At 34.2% G+C, this 19,326-nt stretch overlaps 1 long non-coding RNA gene across 1 annotated transcript in view; it reads right to left on the bottom strand.

Moving 5' to 3' along the window:
- Window positions 1–14,395: 14,395 nt before the first annotated feature.
- Window positions 14,396–19,326, bottom strand: part of LOC136274152 (uncharacterized) — a 44,358-nt gene continuing 39,427 nt past the window's right edge. Inside the window, exon 4 of the long non-coding RNA XR_010712461.1 lies at window positions 14,396–14,490. This is a non-coding gene — a long non-coding RNA (uncharacterized lncRNA). The remainder of the gene's footprint in view (window positions 14,491–19,326) is intronic.

Here is a 19,326-nt window from a genome sequence, read left to right on the forward strand (position 1 = left end):
TATGAGGTCAAAAATGAGGATATTTTCTTCAGAAGGTCACAATATATGTACAGCAACCCAAATGAAGGAAGCAATTGATAGTGGAGCAGGAGTAAAGGGAACTTGCATTGCTGTTGTTGATGTTGATGTCACCAAACAAGAAGTCACAAAACATTCATGGAAGGGAGTGAGCTTCATATCGAACATAGAGTTCACATCAACAGGAATTAAGACATGGAGGGCCTACGGAATTGGAGAGGGGTGCTTTAAGGACACAGAGAGTCTTCAGAAACTAGGACAAACCCATTCGGCTACCTGTCTGAAAATCATCAGCGACTTTAACTATCCTGAGAACCATGGTAAAATTCATCTCAAGACACCAAATACAGATGATAAATCAGGATCACATGATCGGTCTGATAGCATATCAAATGACGAGGAGTGCGAGAACGAACCTACTGGAATGAACTCTAAATTGTTCTTTTGTCCTGAATATGGATGTGTGAAGTCATATCAGACTTTTGGTAAACTTAATGAGCATCTGCTCATTGGGAATCATGTGTTCAAAAAATTGTCAGAATCTTCAAGTGATAAAACAAAGAAACTATGGGCAGAAACGTGCAACAGTGTGCTGACAACTACTCGTCCTAGAGTTGAACATGAACCAGAGGCTTCAGACAGTGTGGATTTGCCAGTTCGAGGATGGGCTTTGAAGAAAGAAAAAAGATACAGCAGATTCTCTCAAAAAGTGAAGGATTTCTTGACTGATTTATTTAAGAAAGGAGAGGAAAGTGGTAGAAAGGAGAATCCCACAGCTGTTGCATTAGAGATGCGGAATCTGGTGGAAGATGGAAGGAAGAAGTTTTCACCGTGTGAATGGCTACAGCCAAGTCAAATTTCATCCTTTTTTTCACGACTTGCTGTAAATTCCAGTCAAGCAAATGTGATTTGTGCAGAAAAACTTGGATTAGATGACAGTGACTTGCTGAGTGTTCTAAGTGAACTTCAAAATGCAGAAGTTTTTCAAAATATCACTTGAACTTAGTTCATACTTGTCAACACAAATCACATTTGTTTGAGTCAAGTTTACATCCTAAGATATTTATATGGCATATCCATAACATAATGTGGTCAAACTTAGTAATGCCATATTGTTGATTTTTGTTTTGGATGTTATTTTCCCTTAGGCTTCTGCTGTGAATTTTGTACATCATCATTAGAAAATCCTCCATTTTATCTCACCCGATCTGAAAGCTCTATTGTGTTTTTCTGAGCAAATTTTGTTTGGAGTTGATGGTTTGACCTCTTCTCAAAACCACTGATGTAGAATCAAATTTGGTTAAATAAGGACCCATGGAGATAGGGTGGAGTCTTAATAGAAAATAAAACATACAGGATAAAAATCTAAATGGAAGACAGATAAGAACTTAGTATATAAGTTGTTTCTGAATGCTAGACTTTTTCTCTTTAAATTGTTGTTTTATTCTCTGGTTGATTGTTAAGGCCCTTAGGCCTCTTGTTTGGGATTGCATCAAAAGGTAAAAATAAACAGCCTTCTATTAATTTTGAGGTCAATGTAAATGGCAATTCCTATATAACAGTAATAATATATGTTTACTCATGACATCTGTATTTTTCTAATCTTTTGTAATTAAACTTTATGCAATAATGCTATACAATTTGCATAAGATCTCTATTAGGCAAAAAGGTCAATGTCAAATGTTGCCATAGCAACCAATAATGTCACTTATTTATGATTCAATACTTTACTTTTGCTCTGTATATCATTTCTTTTTTAATTTAGAGGAATTATCAATTCATAAAATAATTTTGTTAAGGGAATAGAGGATTATATTCAGAATGTTTAATGTTAGAAATTGTCGAAATACGTTAAAAACGCCTTTTTTCCCCCAAAGTGTGTTTCATCAAAAAACTGAAAACGCAGAATTTTTATTTGATAATTTACATATCCTAAGGTTACAGTTTCTGAATTCATCAATGAAAGTATACACACTGATTGCTTTTTCATGAATTTCCACTTAAAAGTAATTAAAATTTAGGCATTTTTGAGAATTGCTCAACTGGGCTATTTATAGATTTCAAGAATCAGTACTGCTTAGAAACATAAAAAAAAAAATCAAAACTTGAATTGTTGAAATAAATACATTTTTTATTATAGTTTTTGAAAATAACAAAAATTTCTTTATGAAATTTGCAGTGATTGATGGATTTTGTGTTGAAAATACAGTAAAATTGTAATTTTCCTGCACATTTGTTTGTTCTTTTATCCAAGAATGATATCCGCTTGGTTACCATAGCAACGATTAACAATGAAAAAAAAAGTTATGTTCAAAGCTCAAGTCTGTGAACATACATTACATAAAAATGATCAAATATATTTTTCATCATGCACATGTGCCACCCTCTGCCTGAATCTTACATAGAACAGTACTTAAATGATAAAGATTTTAATATAAATATTCATTGCACTCTATATCTCCTCTTTTAAAGTTATTGTAGCGTACGTCAGTTCATCCCTTTTTTTGCAGTAGACATTTTCACATACAAAAATTGACTTATCATAAAGTCATAGATATCATAAATGAAAATATTTTTTTCTTCACTTTACACATAGAAAATCGACTTATCATGGAGTTACCCCCTCCACTTTAAAAAAAAATAATTTTTAATTTTTCTTTTAATTTACGCTTTAAAAAATTGCTTATCATATTATAAACAGAAAGTAGAATTACCCCCCCCCCCGCCCACCTTGGGATTGGGAGCATGTAATAAATGGAAGTGAAAATAAAGAAACCATTGAACTGCTAAAGAGCTGAAGGATAAGAATTTTCTTTCATAAGTTTGAGAATCATCCTTTTTTTCTTTTTGCTTGTGAATATCTTTTGATGAGGCTGCCATCCACCCACCCACTCCCTTTAAAAACGATGTTACATGTACGTTCTTGGAAATCATATAGTGAATAAAATAAATGTTAGCATTCATCCAAATGAGTGCAAGTTACACCTGCTTCCTATATCTGAAGAAATGTCCTCATTCTTTAGCTTTGCAAGATTTTGAGAGGATTTTACAATAACTTTAGTTAGAGTAATTCCCTTTTATTGTGACGTCAAGGTTCACGTAGGTTAAGTGTCGTCTGACTCTTTAAAACTTCCTTGAGAAATAAAAGTACGCGAAGTTTACTGTTTTATTTACTTAAAAAGTGTTATGTTTTTAAAATTACACATCCTATATGTACTTTGATTCTCGCAAAACGTGAGGTTGGAAACCATTGGTACTATGAATGGTGGGTCAAAATTTACTAACGCCGAAAAAATCTATTGGATCAATGTTTAAACCTATGTGACGTCACTCGATTATTTTTGATTGAGTGTACTGAGGTGAACTCTAGAGGTAACATTGATATATGTCGTATACATCGTTATTGTTTTTATCGTCTTTCTTGTTCTCGTGAGAGTGTGAAGTGATGAAAATTGCCATGATTATAGGGAACTACTGGGACGATTAAAACAATGCCTTACTGGTCCGATTTACTGACGCCAAAAAAATCCATTGAATGAATGTGCAACTAGTCTGAATTTTCTATTCACGTAAGCCTTACTGGTATAGCTCGCTTCGCGCCGGCGAGCTGCGCTCGCTATTACTTTCAACACTCTATGGTTGATTGTTGACATAACACAAATTTTGAACGTGCGCCGCGACCTCGTTTTTGCAGGATTAGATTCTAAATAATTCTTAGAAATAAAGGAATTTATTAAAATTGTGTTGGCAAATTGTTTGGAACTATTGCTAAATTATGTCTACTAAATTTAGTAATGAATTGACATTAAGTAACATAGCTATGACAAAAGTCTTCGTATTTTTTTATTGACCCTCGTAATTGCATGATCATCGAGTTTCTTATTTTACTGGGGATGTTTCAAAATTTAGGTACGCAAATCCTCAGATATAATAGAAAGTAAGAGAAATTTTCTGGGGTGTGGTATAAAAATTGATATTTAAAAAATTCTGCAATATACTTTTTACTCTCAATAAATTGTTATCTTAGGATGTCAATTAGCTTACTGATGAACAGAGAAAAAATGTAAGTCATCGACCTAAATTTGTTGAGGGGTTGTGTCAAAGTTCACTGCATGGTTCATTTTTCTTCAGAACTATATTTGAAAAGGACATAATTATTTATTGCCTGACATTTCATTAACTGCTATATATATATAAATATTGTTAAGTTAAGGAAAAAACTATCATATTATAAAACTATAAACTGCCTTATGGCGTTTTAGAATTAATAAACCGTGGAAATATAACGGACTTGTCGCATACAGTGTAAATTTTGGCTCATTTTTCATGTTTAGTTAAATAAAAACTTCTTAATTTTCTCTTATTCTGATATACGTAATTACGACAGTCATATTTATAGCATATTCGCGGATTTAGAGGTATAGTGAGCAAGCTCACAATTGATATCCCCTGCTAAGAAAAAAATCATAACGCGTGTATTTTTGCTATTATAGAAAATATTGGATTAATTTTTTCACTGTCCATTTTCTATAAATTACAACTGCTTTTGCACTTTTTCTGCCAGTGACCTTACCCAAATGACCTTGGGTCAAGGTCATGACACACCCTTAGGTCGTAAGCAATCTTTGTGTGAAGTAAGAACTTCCAATTTTTCTCCATAAGAAAGATATGGACCGGACACGGATTTTGCATTTTTTCTGCCATTGACTTTGCCCAAATGACCTTGGGTTAAGGTCATGGCACACCCTTAGGTCATAAGCAATCTTTGTGTGAAGTAAAAACTTCCAATGTTTCTCAATAAGAAAAATATGGACCGGACACGGGTATAAAAAGAAAGAAAAAAAAAACCATGATAATATCAGATTCAAATGCTCATACCAGAGGGTGTGTCTGTTTCTTTTATATGACCGGTCAGCAGAGGATGTTCACTCCTCCTGGGCATCTGATCCTACCTCCAATGTAATTGAGGTCCACGTTGTCTCAAGGTTTGTATTTTTACCATCACAGACAAACCAGATCATCCACGTTTCTTGTTTCCACTATTATGGCATTATCCAGATTTTTACATTTAACTCGATTATGAGATGTCCTATTGTGACAAGAAGCGCACGGCGGGTGTGACCGGTCGGCAGAGGATGCTCACTCCTCCTAGGCACCTGCTCCGACTTTTTACCAAAACCGTTCATTCGGTATGAAGAAAAAGGGGTTGGCCCCTATACTTAGGGAGTTTCACAGTATAGATGCTTCAAAAGTATTTTGTGATAACTTGTAAAGAAAGAAACGTGTATAATGCATCATTGAAGCAAAGTTGATGAGAAATTAATTCTGATTCCATCCCTAGTATTGAATTTGATCTTCTTGTAATATATAGGCAGTGTTTGCAGAAACAATTTCAGCCGGGTCGCTCCATTTTCCGTTGGGATTTGCACATACTTTAAAGTGTGAAAGGGGTTCTTTACTTACTGATACATGCCTCGCGTAAAGATGATTCAACATAAAATTCCCAACTGTTTTATTGATATACATTTTCGTTTCATAAAAATGTTGACTTTATTTAAGTTGTTTGTTTCAAAACCACCGTGCTCCTCTTTATATTTAGATGCATTCCAAGACTCGGGTAACCGATAACAGCGTTGCTAGCTGTATATAGGCCGTCGCCTAGTTGACAGTGCCTGTGTTTGTTGGGCTGGACGTAAATACACGTTTAAAACGCCCGCTGTCTTACTGTAACGAAATCTTGAACTGACTAGAAGATGTTTTAATGCAATGGGTCCAATACATGGTAATTAAACTAGTTTTTTCTACAATACACGCCTGTTCAATAAAGCATAATGTTTATAACTGACATACAAATGTACTCTGGTAATTTAAACAAACACAGGATTGATTTCGATAGGACATTTTTTCTTAAAGCATTACAAAATACTAATTCACGATGAGGATGAACATTATTATTGTGGAAATTATTTGTAAGTCACCTCAGGTGACAATTGTTACCATTTTTGATGTGAGGCATCTCTATGGTAAGAGGAATCTAAATTGTGAAATTTTTGGCTCTACCACCCCCGGGGCACCACAGGTAGGTCCAAATATGCAAAAAAGCCAAATTTTCAAAAATCTTGTTCTCTACTCCAACACATGTGAGGAAAAAACTGGTTGCATGATTATGATGTCCATGAAGCCCTCTACCACAATAGTAAAATTCATGACCCCTGGGTCAGGGGTTCTGGCTCGAAAGTAGGGCCAATATGGCCATATTATAAATATGTATTGAATCTTATAAAAACGTCTTCTCTTCTCCCATGTATATTTGTTAAAATCTAAAAGCATGATTATGATGTCCATGAAGCCCTTTACCAAAACTGTGAAATTTATTACCCCTGTGTCAGGGGCCAGTATGGCCATATAGTTAAATGTATTGAATCTTCTCTACTCTCATATATATTTGTTAAAAAAAATTAATCCATGATTTTGTTGTCCATGAAGCCCTCTACTAAAATTGTGAAATTCATGACCCCTGGGTCAGGGGTTTGGGCTTTAGGGTAGGGCCAGTATGGCCATATAGTTCAAATGTATTGAATCTTAGAAAATCGTCTTTTCTGCTCCCATATATATTTGTTAAAAACTAAATGCATGATTATGATGTTCATGAAGCCCTTTACCAAAATTGTGAACTTCATGACTTCTGTGCCGACATTGCCATATAGTAAAAATGTATTAAATCTTTTAAAAAAATCTCCTCCTTTACTCCCACATGTGGGCAAAAAAACGGAATACATGGATATAATGTCCACTAACTCCTCTACCAAAATTGTGAAATTCAAGGTCCCTGGGTCAGGGGTTCAGGACATGGGGGAGGGGGCAAAATAGTGTTAATGCATATAATTTTTAAAACCCTTCTTCTCTATTCTCACACATCTTTATGAAAAACTGACTTCATTATTATGTTTACCAGGAAGTCCTCTATTAAAATTCTAAATTTTACGTACCCTGGAGTATGGGTTCTAGGACTCTAGCACATGGTCAAAATGGATGTTTAGGTGTTAATGCATATAATGTTAAAAAATTGTCTTCTTTACTCCCACACACCTGAAAGGAAAACTGAATTCATGATTTTATAGATAAGATCTTTAAGTTATTCACAAAAATTATAGGTTTCATAGTTCTTTTTGGAAGATTTCAGGCAGGGAGGTGGTCGTCATTAAAGATTTATAATTTTTCTACTCCAGAATGAAAACTAATTAAATGCATATATGAGACTACTCGACAAGGTTGTGTATATGTTATATGCTACTCAGGTGACCGTTAAGGCCAATTGGCCTCTTGTTTAACCCTCTATTGCCCTATGTAGCATATATGCTGAATTAATATTGATCAATACTCCTATTTGTTTAGTCTAGGCCGTCAATTGTTAGTTACGGGAATCCGATATTAAATATGACTCGCCCCCTTTTCGCCTTTGTTTGTTACTATTTGCAAATCATCAACAAACAAAAACTATCAAACAGCCTTTATCAGCAATTTATAAATTGTCTACATACAAAATGTTAAAAAGGGATTGAAATAATTGTGATTTAATAATGTACTCGCTATCCTGCGTTGAAGAAATGTCCATCGAAAAAACGCTGTTCAATGTTTATCAATTACGCAATTATATAAATAGCCTTAGCAATCGAAGGAAATTAATAGCCTGTTTATTGATAATTTGACAAATTAACAAATATTCAGATCTGCAATGTGTTTTTCAAATTCTTTAAAATGAAGACCCATGACTGTAGTCTTAACCCCCAGTTTGGAGTATTTTGAATCAAGCATGTACACTATGCATGAAATACTGCATATAAATAGCCAGTGCATAAACAGTGTAAGTGTTGAAAATTTAGAAGTTTTTTGTACATTTAAAGCAGTGCTACCTGTTACAATGCTAGGCCTATTAAAGTCGAACTATATATATATTATATATTATATATATATATATATATATATATATATATATATATATATATATATATATATATATATATATATGTGTGTGTGTGTGTGTGTGTGTGTGTGTGTGTGTGTGTGTGTGTGTTGAGGACCGGCATGATATTGGTTCTGCTTGTTCTACAAATACCGAATGTAACTTAGAGACGAAGTATAGAAAGGTTTTTTTTTTTTAACAAGTTAGAGCTTTCCTAAAACAAAATTATTTCATTGGAAGCATTTAATTGCTGCATATATGTAGCTCGGTCAGAGAAGAAAAATCAGATTGACTATACAATTCTATTTTTTTAAGTAGTAATGAGTCGTTTGACAAAGTATTTAAACGTCCATTTATATAAATTTTAACTAAATTATTTCATTATCCTAATGCTTGTCAGCGAAATGAAAACAGTGTTACATGTTAAATTATGGCATAAACATATCAATCATCAAGACTGTTTCAATCCAAAGGACTCTCCAAGCAATAAAAAAAACGCAAAGTCAATTTCAAGCATGGCACATGGATGCTCCATGCCTCTCATTTTGCACTCGTCCACTATTACGGTGCGTTGAAATAAATGAATTAGATATTCTGACATCCTTACCTTTTGTATCAATTTCAATAGGTTAGAATGGATTCTTCCTTGGGGTGGGGGTATTAAATCATTTTTAATCGTTCTGTTTTGAACGATATTTAAGATCAAATGTTTTAGAAACGATTTGTAAATCTAACATAATACACAGTCACTTTTTCCATCGCAGCTGAAGTATTGGCGTGTATATTTAGTAAGACACTCGACCTAGACCATATTCAAGACGAATAAAATCGTCCAGAAGACAAAGAAAACAGGGCCTCTGAAACAAAACTTGCATTTTAGTTTTTCCTGTTGATTTTCCAGACTGTACGTCAATTTAAACGTAGGATTTTGTTTATTAATAACAATTCAAATTCAATTATTATTTAACAATGTACATTCTATAATAGTACAAAACCTTGTTGCGACCCCCCCTCCCCCGGCCATGATATCTAATTTTAAATTAGGTTACACATATGCTGGCATGTGGCAGTTTCAATGTCAACTATCAGTTACCGATATAATATCTTTGGAAATGCATTTCTCCTTTCATAAGTAGTAACTAGTCATTGTGCAAACCATTGAGGAATGTGTGATATGCGCATAAAAAGTGGTTGATACAATTTGTATTTTTTAAATATGTTTTCGGCATATGATTATAATTAATAAAAATACACTGGGACCTCATATGGAAAATAACGGTTTATCCACAATTTTTATAATCAAATCAAACGAACAAACAACATTTTTATTACAGTAAAAGACCCCCCCCCCCCAAAAAAAAAATCAAACAAAAAACCAAACTTTAATCAAAGTCTACAGACCAATGTTACAGTGTATCAGACCGCAGGTGCTGGCAAGATATAGAACCCATTGCTGTAAAAAAAAATCTGATTTTTTTTTTTTAATTTCTTTTGATTTAAGGTATTCGATGTATAACGACCACATTTTGTACCTAATAAATGCATGGTCCGATACTCTTAATCATGATATCATTTTGAAGATGTTATGATTATAAATAATCCACCTAAGGAATTTTCTAAAATTTGATTATGGTCCAACTAACTACACCTTGAATATTGCATTGAAGTCCATGGGCAACAAATGTTCTATTAAGATATTGTAAAAACTAAATTATAATTTGTAAAACTCTTTTGGTTAATACATGCATACATTTTCTCTTTATCAAAATATGAAATAAAATTAATCAATTACCGCAGATATTTTGACGAAATTATAATTTTCTTTTTTCATCAAGGGGAGATAACTCTTAGAAAATCTTAAGGTTCAAAATGACCAGCTCCTTAATTACATGCTGTCTGTCATGTGAATTTGGTTCATTTCACTTTCATAGTTATCTAGCAATACATATTTAACTAGTTTAACATAATTCGTAATTGTTTAATATCCCTTCATTATACATTAAATACCTTAAAAAAAAGAAATTAGTTGTTCTCAGTAGTTCTTTATGGTTGTTTGTGAGCTGTATATCTAAGCTCATTGTACCTAATTATCTTTTTGTATTTTTAAAGAATGCGATGTAAATCTTTTTCCATGCAACGTTTCGGATAAAGCAATGAATAGTTGTATCTCAAAACTTCATATTGTTATAATCAAATTTTACTAGAGCATTAATCAAATGAATGTAAAATGACAACACTGAAAAATGTGACCGATTTCTAACTTTTTTTTTTTAAGGGAAAACCTCATTGATGTGAAAACCCGCCTCCTTAAAATAAAAATATATTGACAAGACCAATAAGATTAGACAATCTCTAGCTGTAGATCTGTATATCTCGGTCTTAAAAAAAGATGGATGGACGACCTGGAACGTAGATCGTCAATCCGCCCTTCTTGAATATTGCCATTTCTTTCTTTTGCGTACGCAGGTTGGTCGCATACTCTCCAAGACTAACTGGTATGTATTTAAACTTTTAGCACTGCATGAAAAGGTATTTCGATATTTTTTGAAAATGATTTATTGAATGAAATTTATTAAAGTTACGAAAAAAGGCTTCTGTCCTCCCCAACCCCGAAAACAACATTATTCATCAGAACTTCCTTTGAAAACGTTTTGGATCTTTTCATTAACTGTATTTTTTTAATGATTCATTGGCATCCAGATTTTTTTAAGGAAGAAAGGACGGAATCAGAGGGATATATAAGTTTGCCAGGTGTATAGTAGTGGCAACAGGGGTGGGGTTGTGGAGTTCCTAGCCATAGACTCGGCAGTTTTAATATACATGTACAAATTGGAAGAAATTTGGTCCGGACTTCAGTTTATCAACATAACAAAGGCATTTAAAGCTCTGTATTTTATTTGTGACTTGCTTTTAAAAGTGTTGTCAAGCATATAAAGCATCATTTTACCTTTCTACACATAAAAATTGGAAACATAATGTTTTAACTTTTTGACTCGAATAGTGTTCAATTTTAAGTCATTTTTAGAAATTGATTCTAAAATTTTATTTGCAAAGGGAATATTTTCCTATATGTTGTCATATAGAAGGGATTTTGAATACATTTATGGCAAATTCTTGAGACATTAGAATACTGGCACCTAAGAAGAAAAAAAACACAATCTTCTTCTAATTCAAACGGAATGGTCTAGGGGTCAGTCCCGTAGATAATCCAACTTCGGAAGGATAAAAAGAATACTAAATATAAAAGATATAAAAAATATCATATGAAATCAAAAATTTGATAATTTGGATTATTTTGAAAAAAAGGATCCCAATTGATATCCCCGTAATACATCTAATCGATAATCAATAATATTGCCAATTGCTGCTAATCAAAAAAATGTATATTCTGGTATACAATATTACTAAATCCCGGCCGGGTACTATAGACCCGGGCGCACCTAAGATATATGGATACTACAAGTCATAGCAATTGATATTAACAGTAACCTTGTAGTTATAGGTAGACGCATACTCCTGCCCCACAACGGATTAGGATTTTCATGATTTTTCGATGTATTTTTTGCGGGGGTTTGGGGTTTGCGTTAGCTTGTAAAGGTGTTTCGCGTGAGTCTGTATCACCCCCTTTCCACATGAAAATCGATGCTACGTGTCTGTATTGTGTAATTATTTAATGTACGTGATTATGTTAACAATGGTACAAGCAAAAATAACAAATGTTTATTGAATTTCAAACAATCTCCAAACAATTGATAAAAAATGACTAACAAAGCCCTAAGAGCTAAGAGTCCTATGCCCAAAACATTATTCTCATCCAACTTAAGACTAAATCTACATGTATTAGCCTAATTCGGCTTAATGCATCATTAGAAATATAAAAAAAACCCATATTGATGGTTTATCAATTAACTTTAATGTACATGTACATTCTATATGGCTCCAGAGCAATTGGATTTCACAAACAAATCATCAAAAACAAACTCATGTATATCGAAAACATTTGTCTATTTCACTAAGGATTTCTAAATCTAAAATTGTACAGTAAAACATGCTCATAACGAAGTGCCAGAGACGGACAATTTTACTTCATTCCAAACGTAATTCGTTATATCCGTCAAGTTTACAACGTATAATAAATATCACTGGGCTGTAACGCCAGTAAGCGACAATTCATTATAAGCGTGTTTGCTATAACGATGTCTTAGTTTAAATATTATCACATCATGGCAACGTTACCAATTCTGTATTACGTCACAAGTATTGACGGAGCAGCGACGAAAGACCTATTTGTTGCTTTGAAACGAGCTCGTTTCTAGTTTATTTATACGTTTCTTTGGTTTCAAGACATATTCGTATCCAAAGCACATGTTGGTTACAAACTTACCTAAAACGATTTTATCGTACAGGTCGATACATTCTAGAGAAGCCCTATGTCCTTGGATAGAACGAGTCAATACGCGGGCATGTTAAGGTTTCCCGATTGATTTTACAGCGATGTGTAGTACTTCATACGATATGACGTCATAATTAACTTTGACGTAACGATCTGCATTCCTGTCGATGGTTCTCAGGGAATGTATCTTAACGTCAAAAGTGATTTAAGAAATGAAGAAAATAATTTATCTATTGATCGACGAGTCAAAGAAAAAATTGACCGGAAACTTTTCATTCAGTGCGAGCGCATCGATGAAAAAGTAATCCGGTCAATCTTCATTTCCTATCAACAAAACATTTTAAAATCATAAAACGTGAAGTGTCATTGATCAAAAATGTAAATAATATAAATGAAGCGGCGCGAATGAATACAAAACAACAACAACAACAATATTCAAAATGGATGCGCCTTCAGCTGATGCAGAGCTATTGAGCTGAATTTAATGGATTAAACACAGATAGTGAGTTAAAATCTGAACCGGCTGAATTTAAAACGAAAAATAATACATGCGATAGCTTGGGATTTTATTCACTGTGCAGAAAGATTTGTTAAAACTTTTTTTCACGTGCGTTCGCTATAATATGCAACTGGGCATAACCATGCAAGGAGAGGCGATCGTGGACAAAAATACTTTTCAAAACAGGAAATTAACTTACGAAATAAGTATTTGCTATATTCACGTACATTCTGAGTTTTGCGAATTCAAAATTAAGTGTATAAATCTGATAAATATACTTTAAATATTTTAACAGTGAAAATGCTTGAACTCTAAACTTTATTTGTTTTTAAATCATTTAGCAAACAGCTTGCTGGCGCAAAGCAAGCTCTACCGGCAAGGCTTTTTTTGCGAAGAAAAAGACCAACTGAAAATTGATTTAATGACTTTTTTTGCGTCAGTTAATCAGACTAAGACGTCCCTATTTTTATCGGACAATCAGTTACCTGTAAACATGGTAAATGCATACAGCTCAAATACACAGTATAAAATTTAGCAAATAATTATGATTTGAGTACATTATTGCAAAAAGGGCCAGGAGATGCATGGGGTTTTGGGGGTTGCATGAGGTTGATATTATTTGCTGTAATAAGATACGTATGTAACATAAATTAACATACTTGCTAAATTTGCATTCCTACCTGCAGGGGTTTTAATGAGTGGCGTTTTTTCATCCAAGTCAATCACGTTTTCTTTATCAGGACATTGTTTGCAATCTATAAATTTTAAAATTACAGAAATCATATCTGAACAAGATATCTGTGAGCCAATGCTCACTAGTGATACCCCCGCTCTGATGTGAATATACAAAATAAGCAAAGTCGACATTAAACAGAAAGCTGGCATCCGATTGGTACAGAAATATATCCCACAATATGGCATGCCAAAACAAATAGTGTGTTAAAATTTCAAGCATATGCGATAAATAGCTGCTGAGAAATCTTTGACAAAAATTTGTTTGAAATTTTTGCTAAAAATAAACAAAGTCGTCATTTAACAGGAAGTTGATGTCCGATTGGTACAAAAACCATGATATGGCATGCCTATATAAATATTGTGCTAAAATATCAAGCATCTGCGATAAATAGTTGCTGAGAAATCTTTGACGAAAATTTGATTGAAAATTTTGGTTAAAAAATAAGCAAAGTCGTCATTTAACAGGAAGTTGACGTCCGATAGGTACAAAAATATATCCCACGATATGGCAAACCTTAACAAACACTGTAAAAATTTCAAGCATTTGCGATAAATAGTTGCTGAGATAAATGCGACAGAAATTTTTGTTACGGACGGACAGACAGACGGACGGACAGACAGACAGACACACAAGGGTAAAACTGTATACCCCCTCTCCTTCGGAGCGGGGGTATAAAAAAGATTTGATCAAATTATTTAACAAAGCAACCCATCATTGTATACGTGTTTTAAAAATACTCACGTCTTTTTTTACAGCAAAAGTACAGCATAAAAGATAAAAAGCAGGCAATGGGCACAATGCTTCCTATTAAAATCCCGACCAAAAACGAATCATCTTTGTCATTTTCTGTCTTAGGGCGGTGAGTTGTTGTTTTTGGAGAACTGTAAACATTTGAATTGTTCATCATTAATATGTAAACGGTGTGACCGTTGGACCGAGCGCAGATAAAATCTATTTAAAAGGCACAAAGTAGGATCCGCCAGTATGGTTGCCTACTCAAATCATTCGTCAAAGTTAAACTAAACGTCGTGTGCTCAGTCTACATTATGACGTCATATTTCAGACGTAAAACGTTCAAGTTTTGTCTTCGGAAATAGCCGAAGAGAGTTACGTGATTCCGAATTTTTTTTTTATTTCTTCATTCATTGTTCATCAATTTAATTCATATGAATGTCAATGAATAAAATTGAATACTTTATTCAAAATGAAGCACTATTAAAACTTATCTGGTTTCCTTTATAATTTCTTTTAATTCAAATTACCTTCTATTGAAAAACTGGAACTTATTTAATCGAGTTTAGGGGCAATAAACATCGATAAGAACCAGTCAATTAATGATCAAACTAACTTTTTAAAAATAAGTGAAAAGCTGTCAATGTGACAGCAAACCGGATTTTCTTTTATGTAAACTGTATCCATAATCCATGTCAACCCTTATCCAGTGAAATTGAGTACCCTACATGTATATGCAACATTTTGCCAAAAGAAAGTTCAAAAGCTAGTATTTTTTCCATAAATTATCGGAAATCAAAATCCTAGCAATATGCACACCTCTGATAAATGTACAATTGATCTGCAAAAGAACAACTTCCTTTCTTGAGAACTGTAGGAGGAGTTATCCGTACAATGAGGGTACCCTATATGCAATATTTTGCCAAAAAATGACTATGTTCAAAAGCTGGTATTTTTTCGATAAATTATCGGAAATCAAAATCCTAGCAATATGCACACCTGTGATATATGTACAATTGATCTGCAAAAGAACAACTTCCTATCTTGAAAACTGTAGGAGGAATTATCCGTACAATGAGGGTACCCTATATGCAATATTTTGCCAAAAAATGACTATGTTCAAAAGCTGGTATTTTTTCGATAAATTATCGGAAATCAAAATCCTAGCAATATGCACACCTGTAATATATGTACAATTGATCTGCAAAAGAACAACTTCCTATCTTGAAAACTGTAGGAGGAATTATCCGTACATTGAGGGTACCCTATATGCAATATTTTGCCAAAAAATGACTAAGTTCAAAAGCTGGTATTTTTTCGATAAATTATCGCAAATCAAAATCCTAGCAATATGCACACCTCTAATATATGTACAATTGATCTGCAAAAGAACAACTTCCTATCTTGAAAACTGTAGGAGGAGTTATCCGTACAATGAGGGTACCTTTTTGGCAGCCGCCCGCCCGCCCATCCGCCCGCCATTTTCACCATTTTAATAACCGGATTTTTCCGTTGGAAAACCAGGTTAACAAAATGGCTGCCAATATGGCGGCGCCCAGGGCTGGAAGAAAATTTTTTTGGCCTTAGTACCCCTGATTCAACTTTCATTTTTCACTGATTTTCTTATATATACGTGTTACCATTAATCCTCGCTTCGCTGCGCTCGGTATAATCACTATATTAAAAAAAAATTGTTAACAAATCATATGTCAATGAGGCAGGTATCGCAGTCTATACTGAAATAGCTAGTGCACGCATTACAAATGTTTGATCCACCTCTAAATTTATCGCGGGAAATATAGCGCGAGAGCACTGTGACGTCATCCATGATTTGTTCGTCTTTGTTTACGTATCTTGACTCAATATACGAAGGTATGGAAGCATGTAACAAATCTCTTGAGTCTCGCCAAAGCATAGGCGTTACTCAAAACGTGTCTGCAAACCTTAAGGCACCGTAAAAAACGATTTAAGAGTCGGCCATTTTTGGCATAGCACCACGGGTGAAAACATTAGAGAGCATTATGGGAATTTTGTTTGATGAACTGTAGGTTTAGCTCGTTTTTTTCCCGCGCACACTAGAGCTCGCTTCGCTCGCTATTAATACAGTAAAACTCATTAAGAACGAACACGGGTGTAGCGAATTCACCGATATAGCGAAATGTTTATTAGTCCCAGGTAAAATTCTTAACAAATCTCAGCGAAATTGAAGGTTAGAAGGAATTCGGATAAAACACATTTTCGGATATAGCGAACTGATTGTCCCGTAGAGGTAAAAAATAAAGAAACCTTACATTTTTTAAACGGATTTCTTTACAGCTTAAAAGGTTTGCACTACCATTTAACTTAAACGTTTGAATGAATATATTTTCATATAATTTTTTCAATTTACAATCCGATTATTAAAAGTATCAAAGTAATGTATTTTTATCTTTAAGCGAACTTCTAGGGACCAATGGATATACTTCCTTATATCCGTAATTCGTTATATTCGTGTAACGAATTCGTTATAATAGCTATAGCGTATTCACTCTATACATGTTTTCGGTATCCAGACTATAATTTTTGCTAATGGAGGACATTAAATAGTGCAAAATGAACCAACAACATTGATACTTCAATTTGGAGTATCCAACTAAAATTTACACAGAAATAATAACCTCTTCTCTTGTTTTAAATAGATTACTGTAATCTATTTAAAACAAGAGAAGAGGTTATTATTTCTGTGTAAATTTTAGTTGGATACTCCAAATTGAAGTATCAATGTTGTTGGTTCATTTTGCACTATTTAATGTCCTCACATTTACGTTTGTAATGTTTATTTAAGAAAGAAAAAACCAGCAAATTCAAAAGTTCACCGGCATTTGAACCAGGTTGGTCACGTGATCAAATCTTCTGAAGCCCGAATAGCTTATCATCAGATTTGAAAACGTACCAACCGAGTTCATATTCCAGTGATTTTTTAAATTTTAGCTTTTTAATTTACTAATATTTACATTTCAAAAGAGCCAATTGTTCAGAATTGATAAAATTACCGAGATTTTATGTTTACATTAATCCAAACGAAATACGCAGCTATGTTAAGGCTATCCGACGCTAATTCTATATTATTCATTCATTCTTTATTTTCTCAAGCTCTCTCCAGATATTGAAAACACATATCAAAATACATTAGTAATATAACATCATACAATATATTAAAGTTGATCTATGTGCAAGTATTTATATATCCACATAAAGTATGTAAATAAGTAAATAAATCTCTGAAATTTGTTGGAGTTTCTGACCTTGTCAGCGTACGACTCGTGAAAGTGTTCAGTAGTACAGCAAAGGACAATCTAGCACTAGATGATAATTGAGTTTCTGAAAATTGCTTGAGTCATTTTGATCTAAATGCGCACACGTTTTGCGGCCGTTAAGTACCTAAAAAGGTCGTCGTATGAAAGAGCACAAAGTTCACTGCAGAGTTATATACTAAATAAGCTCAAGATCTCTGCCCACCAGATATTGCGGATTGCGTAGGTCATGAGCACGTTAAACCCATGTCACACCGGAACTGCGTCCTTACGGCGATCCTGCTGCGTCCTTAAATAATGTAAAACGCCAGGGTAAACGCAGTAGAGTCTCCTAGAGCGCCGTAACAACACAACGGCATCTTCATCCGTCGCGGTGGGATCTCCTTGAACATTGAAGAACGCCATGCAACGGCACGCACATTGAACATGCACAAAGTACGCCCCGTGGCTCGGCGTTCTGATAAACACGCCGTAGAAGCGTAGTGAGATCGCCGTGACAGCGCCGTAAGATCTCCAACAGCGCCACGAGAGCTCCGTCGGCGAACTCAAGGAACGCAGATAATCGCAGTGATAAGTCAATTGCGCTTGCACGGATACCTCACGGAGTCCTTAGGGATCTCATTGCGTCTCTATCGCGCGCTCACTGCGCATCCACAGGGTTTTAACAAGTTGTTTTCTATTTGGATGCGTTCACACAGCGACCCCAAAGAGCTGTTGCTGCGTTCATCGCGCTTTCGTGACGTTTCTTCTGCGTTCATACCGCGCTCCAACGGCGTTTTTAGTGCGTTGTCATCAAGACCACGAAAACTCGAAAAATGGCTGTTTTTCAATAGCAAGCGATGTAATAATTATCAAACTAGATGTAGACAAGCTTATCTTTTAAAAAGATTGGTGATCTAGCGCTGTTCACATCATAAAACACAAAAGCAGATTTCTAAAACAATATATTTCTGAATAGATTATTTATAAAATAAGAAGGCACAGTGGTGTAGTGGCATTGTGCTAGAGTGGGTTCTCAATTTAGAATTGTGAATCTAGAGTGGGCTTCACATCGGCAATGGCATAGCTCATTGACTGTGCCTTAATCATTATGCATCTACTGTACTTTCAATTTCGAAGAACCATTGGTACTGTCATGCAGCAATCGTATCTTCTCGGGCCTTTCCGACAAGCTCGGAAAACATTTCAGGGGTTGTTTTCCGAGCTTGAAGGAATTTTAAAATAAAGCTAGCTGTTAATTATAATACATTATATTTAAAATAACTTTGCATTATAAGACATAAGCTACTGTTAGGTTTTTTTTTTACATTTACAATAAACACACTTCAAGTGAAGATTATAAAACGAAATTCAAATTACATGTACAGTTTATCTACAGTAGTACATTATTCCTAGAATTCCCTACAATGGAGTCGAGAGCATGCGTATGCCAGTGAAAAGGACTAACGTAGTTGCTAGCGCTCGAGAGCGCTAGCAATGACTATGTAAAAAGTAGCATTTGCTAATATTCAAAGACCTATCAATGGACGTCGATGGAATTCATGCCATTTGGTTCTGTTGTTTTCAAATTTTTTCTGTGTTTTCTAACAACTAATAAAGGATCTTTTTTGTAGACCTGACTACTAAGAGTTTAATCCTAGCCCTTCACAAATTGTTTAGAAGTTACTATGTTTCAATTACAGTGTACTTTTT

Source organism: Magallana gigas, chromosome 1, assembly GCF_963853765.1.
Source record: "Magallana gigas chromosome 1, xbMagGiga1.1, whole genome shotgun sequence".
Classification (NCBI taxonomy): Eukaryota; Metazoa; Mollusca; class Bivalvia; order Ostreida; family Ostreidae; genus Magallana; species Magallana gigas.